The sequence below is a fragment of the Pseudopipra pipra genome, chromosome 1, assembly GCF_036250125.1.
Source record: "Pseudopipra pipra isolate bDixPip1 chromosome 1, bDixPip1.hap1, whole genome shotgun sequence".
Taxonomy (NCBI): Eukaryota; Metazoa; Chordata; class Aves; order Passeriformes; family Pipridae; genus Pseudopipra; species Pseudopipra pipra.
Genome location: NC_087549.1, coordinates 140116329 through 140126045, shown reverse-complemented (window position 1 = coordinate 140126045; position 9717 = coordinate 140116329).

Sequence of the window (9717 nt, the reverse complement as noted above, 5' to 3'; positions counted from 1 at the left end):
GTCCAGGTACGCTACAGGCATCATTCCATGTATTGGCAAGTTGGGTGAAGGTGATTGTTGATGGATGTTTGGACTCTGGTAATAGATGATAAGTGTTTCTGATAAAATCTTATTCTCACACCCCAGTGATCCTTATGGACTGCCTGGATGTTGCACAGTGGTTGTGTACAACATGCAGCGATTCAGTCCTGATGTTAATTGCTGCAAAAATTTCTCCTGGGAATAACCCACTTGCTCTAGTGCTTTGTGCAAATTCTCTAGATGACTAGCTGCTTAGTATTTATACTGACTGTAGTGATCAGGATATTCAGGGATCAGATTTTCAGTGCAGCTGACTTAAAGAAAACATGATCTAGTGGTTTGGATGCTCACCTGTGCTTTGAGAGACCTGGTTTCAATTTTCGGATCTTTTGCTGATAGCTTTTGACCTTTAAGGAGATTCATAAAATTAGTAGGAAGCAGTTTTTCAGGTAACTGGAGATGGGTTTATGATCTCTTTCCCAGTTTCCCTTCAATAAAACTCAGGCGTTTATTCTCAGCAAAGAATGCATGGGTGTTTCGCAAATGCTTATCAAGTGCCTGTGTAGTTCAACAATGAGATCCATGTCAAAATTACAGGCTGCTACATGGGACTTCTACCTTTGCTTAAAAACCTTACATTGATTTTTCCTCTTATTGTTTTCTGTTATGCCATTCTCCTTTCCCCCACGAAGTTAAATGATTTACCATAGAAATCTGTCTATGGGGACACTATGTAATATAGACACTATTTAATATTTGCATTAGTATATTGCTGTTATATATCTGCTCAGTAAGAAAGTAATAACTAATCAGATTATCCAAAATAATTACAGAGTATATATTGCCAGACATAAATGATAAGGGTTGGCTGAGTGAATCAATAGCTCTTTATAGACACATCCACATGATCAAAAAGTGTGAGAGCTTCATGATAAATATCACTTCAGAGAACTGCTACATAATCAACAAGTAGCTGTTTAGGCACACCAAACACCAAGCATTGCTCTCGGCTCTGTGATCTTTTTAATAGCTGAGGACTGTTTTTCAGGTGAGCCTCAGGCTGCAGCTAAGCAGGGATTTCTCTCTGGAGCAGTACGTCATATCCCAAGCATATCACATCCCTCAAGCGTATCCCACAGTGGTTGATCCCGGTGTTGTGTAGGTTCACCTGTTTGTGCCAACACCTGGGGAATGAGATCAGGGAAATGAACTGGGTTAGAAATATCCTGGGAGGGGAAAGATTATTTCTCTAATCTGGTTGCCTGAGCAGCTGTGTACTTGGAGCAACGGAGTCTGGAGGTGAGGAGGAGGGAATGAAAATGGGTGGTGAGAAAACCCTGCCGGCATAAGCCCTAGGGGGACGGCTGGTCAGCACTGAGCTCGATTTTGCAAATGGTTTACCTCTGTTCGTGTTGATTTCTGGTGTGTAGTTTCATTTTCTCTTGGGGGAATACTGAGAGTCAGACTAACTGCAAAGGAAAATACAAATGTGTGGCCCTTGGCCAAGAATTAGTCCCTTTGTTGGGACATTGGGGAAAGAAGTGTGTTGCTCTTCTGGCTAAATGGCAGGAGCAAAGAAGCAGTTGAGGAAGAGTCACTGGAGACATGACCCTGCTGCAGCTGGGAAGGCCAAACTGGTTGATTGGACGGCCTGGGATGTAGGGAGCTGCATGGTGCTGTGTATGGCCAAAACTGGGAAGGCTGGAAATAGCTTCCCTTAGGGCTACACTAGCTGCTTCCAAGGCAGGCTCAGATACCATGGAGAAAGACTTTGCTTCCTATGCTTCGCTTTGCATCCCATACACAGGGACTTTGCAAATTCCCAGTAAGGGAGCACCAAAGCACTTTCTGGAGCCTGAGCAACCTTTTCTTTCCTTACAGGAAAGGCCCAGCAAGGTCCATTTCTAAAACTGTCACCATCCATAGCTAATCATTCGGGCAAAGGGAAAACAAGTCCTTTATAAACAGTGTGTGCTGACCAAACTCAGCAACGCCCAAAAAATTCCAGCTGGACCTTGGGAGTGGCTCATTATAGTCCCATGGGCACACTCGTGCTGCTTCAGGCTGGTCACCAGATACAGCCATGCTGACAGATACTGGGACATGGTGACTCACCAGGAAGGAGGTGAACTGCTGTGACAACCACGCGCCTTTGCTCACCTGCAAGGTTTTATGCAACCTCCTGGCGAGGCAGCAGCATGTGCCACCTGAGCAGTGGGGAGGAATGGCCACAGCATCAGTTCAGAAGAAGGTGGGTTTGTCTGGAGAGAAGCTGTCAGAGGGAGGAGAGCCAGGGATGCTCCCCGAGTGAGGTGTACAGAGAAGATGGTGCACGTGGCTGACCCTCATCAAAGCTACGTGCAATGGCAGCCTCACGCTCACCTGTAAGTCTGACGCACACATGCTGACTGATGCCCAGCCCACCACCAAGAAGCAATTGACCCCTTCTGAACAACACCCCCCAGTTCATATATTAAGCTTGATTTTCTATGGTGTAGAACATCCCTTGGCCCACTTAGAGCGAGCTCTCCTGGCTATGCTCCCTCCCAGCTTTTTGTGCACCTCCTCACTGGCAGAGCATGAGACACTGGGAAGTCCTTGACTGAGTGTAAGCACTACTTAGCAACAACCAAAACATCAGTGTGTTATCAACATCATTCTCATTCTAAATCCAAAACGCAGCACTGTACCAACGACTAAGAAAACTAACTCTATCCCAGCTGAAACCAGGATACCTTCCCCCTGAAAAAAAGAAAACAAAACACTGTTTGCCCAAAGAGGAAATCTGCCAAATTAGTGCGTGAATTTCCAGTGTTAGTCTTTTCCTTTTGTCAACTCTTCTCTTGCCTTTTTAAATTGCAAGTGAACAGGAGCTGCTGTGTATGATCTGGGTACATGTAAGCTCATGGCAGAGCTGACTTTGAGCACAGCCTGTGCCTGTATCACAGTGTCACTGTGGATGATCCTTCAGGAGCCTTTATTCACCTGTGGTATAAAAATCCCCTCTAACCATTGAGCTGTTGTGCCTCATTTTTGTGCGTAATGACAGTAGTTTCCAATCTTGACCTGGTGTCCCCATATAGCTTCCCATGAACAGCTTCCCTCCTACCTCACAGTATCTGCCCTCGCTCTGCAACACTGTCTGGTCCCCACGAGTCACTGTCTGCCCAGCACATCCCACAGTACCAGCCAGCCTGGTGGCCCTCTGGTACAGTTGCAGGGGGACTTTACAGGAGGCTGACACTATGGCTGTGCCCCGGCACTGGGCCATCAGCCTCCTGGATGTCCTCTGTCAGTAGTGGCACAGGTGGAGCTGTTTGGGGACCGCTGGCTCCTTCGCCCATTGAGCTCCTGGGCGGGAGGGACTGGTTTTCAACTGCTGTCCTGAGCAGGGCCAGGAGCATGGCCTTGCCCTGGGGATGACAACAGCCCAGTGGCACTGTGCTCCCATCCCCAAGATGCCAATGGCCCAAGGACAATCTGGATCCCTGGGAGCTATGGGGCTGGGCACTGCAAGGACCATGGCTGTGCTTTCTGGCATACAGAGATGGTAAGACCTGGGAAGCCAGCAAAGGCTTCACTAAGGGATGTGCTTGAAATAGGGTCTAAAACCCCATATAAAAATGACTGGTCTAACTGGCTCCCTGCTCACCCTGCAGACTCGCTGAGGAGGGACACGTATGCTGCATCCATGTGGGTTTGAGTGTAGGTGGTTTTGAAAGAACAGAAGACCAGGCTTCGCTGCCTTAGGCAGAGTTAGCCAGACACCATTTCCACATAGCACTGGGTTGTCTTCAGGGAAAACCATTTTCTGTGTAAAAAAAGGATCTTTGAAAGATCCTAAGCAAAAAGGACACTTTGAAGTTAAGCTGGCTTTTCCTCAGAAATATGAAACCATCCTTGGCAGCAACATATCAACAACTCATTTTGCCAAAAGAGCAACATTTCAGGGAAGGGAAATAACCCAAATATGTTAAAAATGTTCGGGAAGGTCCATCTCCCTTTCCGCACTGTTTTATGCAACTAATACCCCAGTTAGGTTGTATTTTCCAGCCTTGCAGACTCCAGTATTAACTGTGTCATCTTCTCTTGGCCTTCTCTGTAGTGCTTGTGGACAGGTGCAGATTTGATAACAAGTCAGAAATCACCTGAAAGGAGGAGGCCTCAAGGTGTGTCTCTGAGCACACATATCTCAAAGAGAGGTGTGGTATTTCCTCCTGCACCCCAGGAGGAGCCAGAACCATTCCTTCTTCCATGGTGAAGGGGGAATGACTTTGGAGCTAATTTACCAGGTGATTGCTTGAGCAGAGTTGCACATTCAGACACCTGAAGCCAGAATTAATGTCTGTGCCTGTCCCTGCACATGCTGTGTTCTGCCATACCAGAGCACAAGAGGGACCACACAGCAAACCCCTCCATAGGCAGGTCTTGGGCAAGAGCCACTTTTTTTGTTTGTTATTTTTTTCCCCTCCAGATCACTTGTTAGGACACATGGGAAATCAAACCAGCATGGTAAGAAGGATGCTGGAGATGAGCAGCAACAGAGACCTCTCATCATTCAGCTGCCTGGGGAAAGGAGAAAAACTCTGGATTTACTCAAGGAAATATGGTTTTCCTTCCAAACTTCAGCTCCTTGCAAACCTCAGCTAACTCCAGCAGCTGTATGCTGGAATTTTGCCTTCCCTTAGACTTAAATGTTTTGCATGCTCAGCCTTCATATTTCAGCAGATACTATTCTAGGTTATGCAATAGTGGTGGTTACAGTAACTCATTGAGCCTTTTTAATCAGAAAAGGTCTTATTTATATCTAGGAGGTTGTTTTAGTGAACTGGACAGTGCTTCTATATGAAAAGACATCATGTCAGAGTCAAGATTCTCATAGGAGTAATTAGTTCCAGAAGCCATCAAGACAGATCATCTTCTCAGAAATTATACTGATGGTGTTGTATTTGCAAAAGTCCCAGGCACCATCACCTCTGCTCCCGAACGATTAAGAAATGAGGCAGAGGTTAGACACCAGGGAAACATGTCCAGCTATTAAATATGGGCCTGTTGAGTATGACTCGTCTCTGTAACACTCCTGGCTGGGCGCTTCTCTCCCAAGTCCTTCAGCTGAAGTCACGCACTGACAGTGACATAACAGTTTCAGACCAGAGTTTTGAAAATACAAGCAACCACCTGGGTGCATATAAGATTGCATGAACAATTTCAAGTCTAATTTATAAGGTCAGTAGCTTTATAAGTTTGTAAATTGTTGTTTTTACAGACACAGGGATATGTTTTCAAAGCTTGAATGGGATAGCCCAAATAACTGAGTGTGACTTTGCAATCTGTCCTGTGTGGAGTTGGACTAGAGATACCACCTGATCCATGTGGATCTGAATGTTGAGAGGCAGCAGGAGAAAGCTGAGTCACACTGACCCATGTTTTGGATACAAAGTAGAAGTCTGCCAAAAAGGCAGACACAAGGCAAACCTTGTTTTCCTTGAGCATCTGCCTGGAATCTCATCTCCATTTGATGTCCCACAGCACTGGGATCTTCCTCTTCCTGTGTTTTGTTGCCTCACCTTCCTTCTCAGTCTTGCAAGATGTCAGGAATGGCTTTTATAAATTCCACCTTCTCATGACACAGTCTTTTACTCCTTCTCCCTGTAGCTCTCCCAGGTTATTCCTTGTGCCTGGATGAAGCTACAGAAGAAGGTTTGTTTGCCCCATCCAGGCAACTTTTGACATGTTCTGAGGCTTTGTCCCCCTATGCTTCCCTGGAAGGACATAGTCCTTTAGTATAGGTACAATATTTGCATTTGCACCAAAACACACTGAAGAGAAGAGGTGGCCTGTACACTGTGCTTGCCCTAAGCCAGTGCGCTGTCAGTGCTGGGCTGGCTCAGATGTCAGGTAATTTGGGAAGCTGATTGCTGCGGGATCAGGTCCTGTGCTACCCACCAGCTGGTATGCTGAGTATGGTTCCCACCAGGAGCTGGTTCTCCTGCAGGAGCACCAGGATATTGCTGTAATACAGAGCAGAATGATTAAAGATTATTTCCACTTTCCAAGCAATGTCAGTGCCTCCACCTTGTCTCCTCTCAGGACATGAGACAGTACATCCAAAGCTGTTCCACTGCCAACTTGTGAGTCAAACACAGAAGGGAACAGGGATGCAGAAGCTGTCCTGAGATAAGCTATATAGTCTGACTGTTAATTTGCTTAGTGCATTTACCCATAACATCCACACAAGTTTCTCTTTTGTTTCAAATAAGACTTTTTCAGGTGTTTATCTAGCACCACACATTTTGCAGGACACTAGCAGCACTCTGTCTGCATTGCACTGAACAGGCTGGTGTTTCTGACTTTAAATCCCTCTTCTGAGAAAAGTAACAGTGCAGTTTGTGCCACCCTGCCCTCAGGTACAGTAAGACACTTACATCTTTGCTAGAGTGATGCTTCCATGCCCCTTGCCTTGCATCTGGCCACATCCCAAGCAGCCTGTATGGAGCTCTCTAGTCAGCAAAACAGGCAAGCTGCCTGCATTCAGTGAGCCTGGCTCAGGCCCCAGCCCAGCCATGGCAGCTGAGCTGTCTCCTGTCACTCAGACTCTTGAGCTCTGAGCCACTCATTTGCAGCATCATCCTTACAAATATCTCTTCCCTGGCAGCCAGTAGCACAGTCCTGGGCATGCACCTCAGATACCCCATACAGAGCCCACCTGTTTTGCGTCTGTCGGGTCAACAGGCAGCCACATATACTTAAGGAGGTATATCGCTGCTAGTGATGAGTTTCACACAGCTTTCCATCCCAGGGTGGTGCATGCAGGATTATTCACAACTTCCACAACTCCCACGGACTCACTCCTGGCGCGTAGCTGACTCCCCGTGTCACGCCGCTGACTGTACGGGCACGCTGCCAGAGATGGGATACCTTTCTGCATTTGTCCTGGATGGTAAATGTTTTCTCAGCCATGTACACTGGAGCCCTCATCTTATTTCCTTGCTGTTGAGAGCCAAGTACGGTACAATGTATATTTATTTGTGCCTGAAGCCTGTCTCACCTTTCACAGGCTGTGGGAAGGAAAGGCTCATGTCTGTAGAGCAGCGTGTCCATGTGCCCCAAGCAAGGCAGAGCTCACAGCCTCACTCCCTGAGAGGAAAGCTGTGGCCCTCAGGACCTGGGAAGGATTGCATTTCCCTCCAGCTTGGGCTGGGCATTTCAACAATGGTATGTTCCCTGTCTTCCCCTCCCTCTGGTGTGGTTCCCCAGCCTTTGAGGTGCTTTCCACAGAGAGGTTTTGTGGAGTTCCTGTCAGGTGGTGGAAATGTCTCGGGGATCAGACTTTGCTGCAAACCAGCTTGGACAGAGGAGAAAGCTCTAGCGTGGGGCAAAATGAACAGAGCAGATGTGTGAGATAGAGACAAGAAATGGTTCAGAACCCTAAAAAGTGAAAGGGATAATTATCATTTTGTCCAGCCTTTTGCATATCACAAGCTAAAGGAGCCTCGTTGCAGAAACTCAAACTCCTCTGCCCTGCCCTTCCCCTGGAGCAGGAGGGATAGAGAGCAGTGGATGAACTACTTTAGAAATACAAGACCCAAATGCCACGGTTGAGAGACACCAGCTGTGAAAACTGGCCTGATGGACATGAGGTGTGTGCATTTCTGCTGCAAGCAGAGGAGTGCAGCAGGATGTCTGAGCAGGGCTGGGCAGTGTGGGCACTGCGAACATCCCTGGAATGGGGCACCTGCAACAGAAGGTCCTTTACCTCTGCTGATGGTAATGGAAGTGTTATGTCAGAAGGATACAGGAACTGGCTACTGTCTCTAGTCCATTCCATGCCCCTAGCTTACTGCTAGCCACCCTAGGAGCCACATCCCTGCCTGTGCTTACCGTCTCATCCAGTGTCTTCACGTTTTTGCAATCCCAGACCTGCTCCACTCTCATCCTTCTCCTGTACAGACCGATGAGCCCTAGGCTTTGCCTCCTTCTCTCTCAGGCTTCTGCTTGGTGCCCCAGTGGTTTTTGGTGCTCTCCCAGCAGCTGCATGAGCAGTCACTGGAACCAAAATGTTGGTATTCCCCTGCCCAATTTCCCTGTGACTCACCCTCTCTGACCACTGACCTTCCTTGGTCAACGAGAACCTATATGAAAGGGGAAAGGGAGGTGACCCCTCAGCAAGGAGCTGCTTCCATTTTGCACCCCCTTGACCACTTTCTTGGAAAAGTCTGTCTCAGACTGATGTTCCCTTATGAATGAGGTCAGTGCAGAAATGAGTTGACAGTGAGGAAAGTTTGCTTTAAGAACCACTTTCAGACTTAGCTGAATGCAGAGAAAAGTTCTTTTTCTGCTATGTTTTCAGGTGCCTTTCTGAACTCTGGTAAATGTAGGCTAGTTTTATTTTCAGCCCTTCTAGCTTGGGGATTTCCTGAGAGCTTTAAGGAGGAAGGTGCCTGGAACTAGACCCTAAAAAGGACATAGGAAATGATGTCCAGCACCTGATCAGCTGATGCCAACCCTTGATCCTGTCTAAAGGCTGTCTATTTTTTCTTTATGCCCAGACTTCCCTAGAAAATGGAGGAAATCTAGAACTATAGAAAAACTAAGAGGATGTAGTAAAAATATAGTCAGGGAAAATGTCTGTACAATAGTGCTGTTTTTTGCAACACCCCTGGCACTGCTGCATCATACAGCAGCCCCTGCACAAAAGAGGAAGAGTTCCAGCTGTTGAGTTCTTTTTCCGCTTAATTTAACCCATACTTTGCAGTTGTTTTAATGTCCTTTGACTGATTTTATGTGTCTCATGACAACCCTACTTTCCCCTTGCACTCTTGCGGTGCCCAAGGCATAACTCGTCTGCTCCATGCCTTTTCCTTGTCTCTGTAGGCCCCTCCTCTACACCTGAAACCCTCACTCAACTACTGACTCATTCCATTAGGGTTGGAGCCTTTCCACACCTTCTTATTTTTCTGAAGAGGTGTTTCTTCAAACATCTCCTGCGTCTTTTGCTTGGTTGACATTAGGATAGCATATAGCCCAGAAGGTTGTCAACACTTACTCCTGGATTTGCCCTGCCAGCCCTCGGCCCATTGCCTGCTGCTCTGTCTACCAAGGCCTTTGTGTTTTTGATCTCCTACGTTACCTGTGAGCATCTGTTATGCAACCAAACAGAGATCTCTTGGGCATGCAACAGCTGCCCATCCACACATCTGGAAGATGTGGGCAAGTGTGGCAGGGACATGTCTGGTTCTGCAGCAGGGAAGGACATCACACAAGGGCCCTGCACCTTGGCACATCAAGTCCACAAGGGAAAGAAAAACTGCTGACCTCCAAAATCGTCACTGTTGCCCCCTGTCTGGAGAGTGGATCACAATGCAAATTTGACCTTCCAACATTACCCTGTTAGAACTTCTTTATGACTGGTTCAACAAATCAATTTTTACCCACAGCAAAACTACTTTCTTTCCCATTCCCAAAGTGAGGAAAGCATTCCACCCCCTCTTCTGGTACTATTCTCTTCCCTGCTCTATATTGACCCTACAACCCCTAAGTGAGATTCCTGCTGCTGTTATAGCTGATTTCATGTCTTTCTTTGGAATATCAAGATACTCTTCTATTTTGTTACCTTGGCTGCCTGCATTTTTGTATGATTCTTTTTCTTTCTTTCTTTCTTTCTTTCTTTCTTTCTTTCTTTCTTTCTTTCTTTCA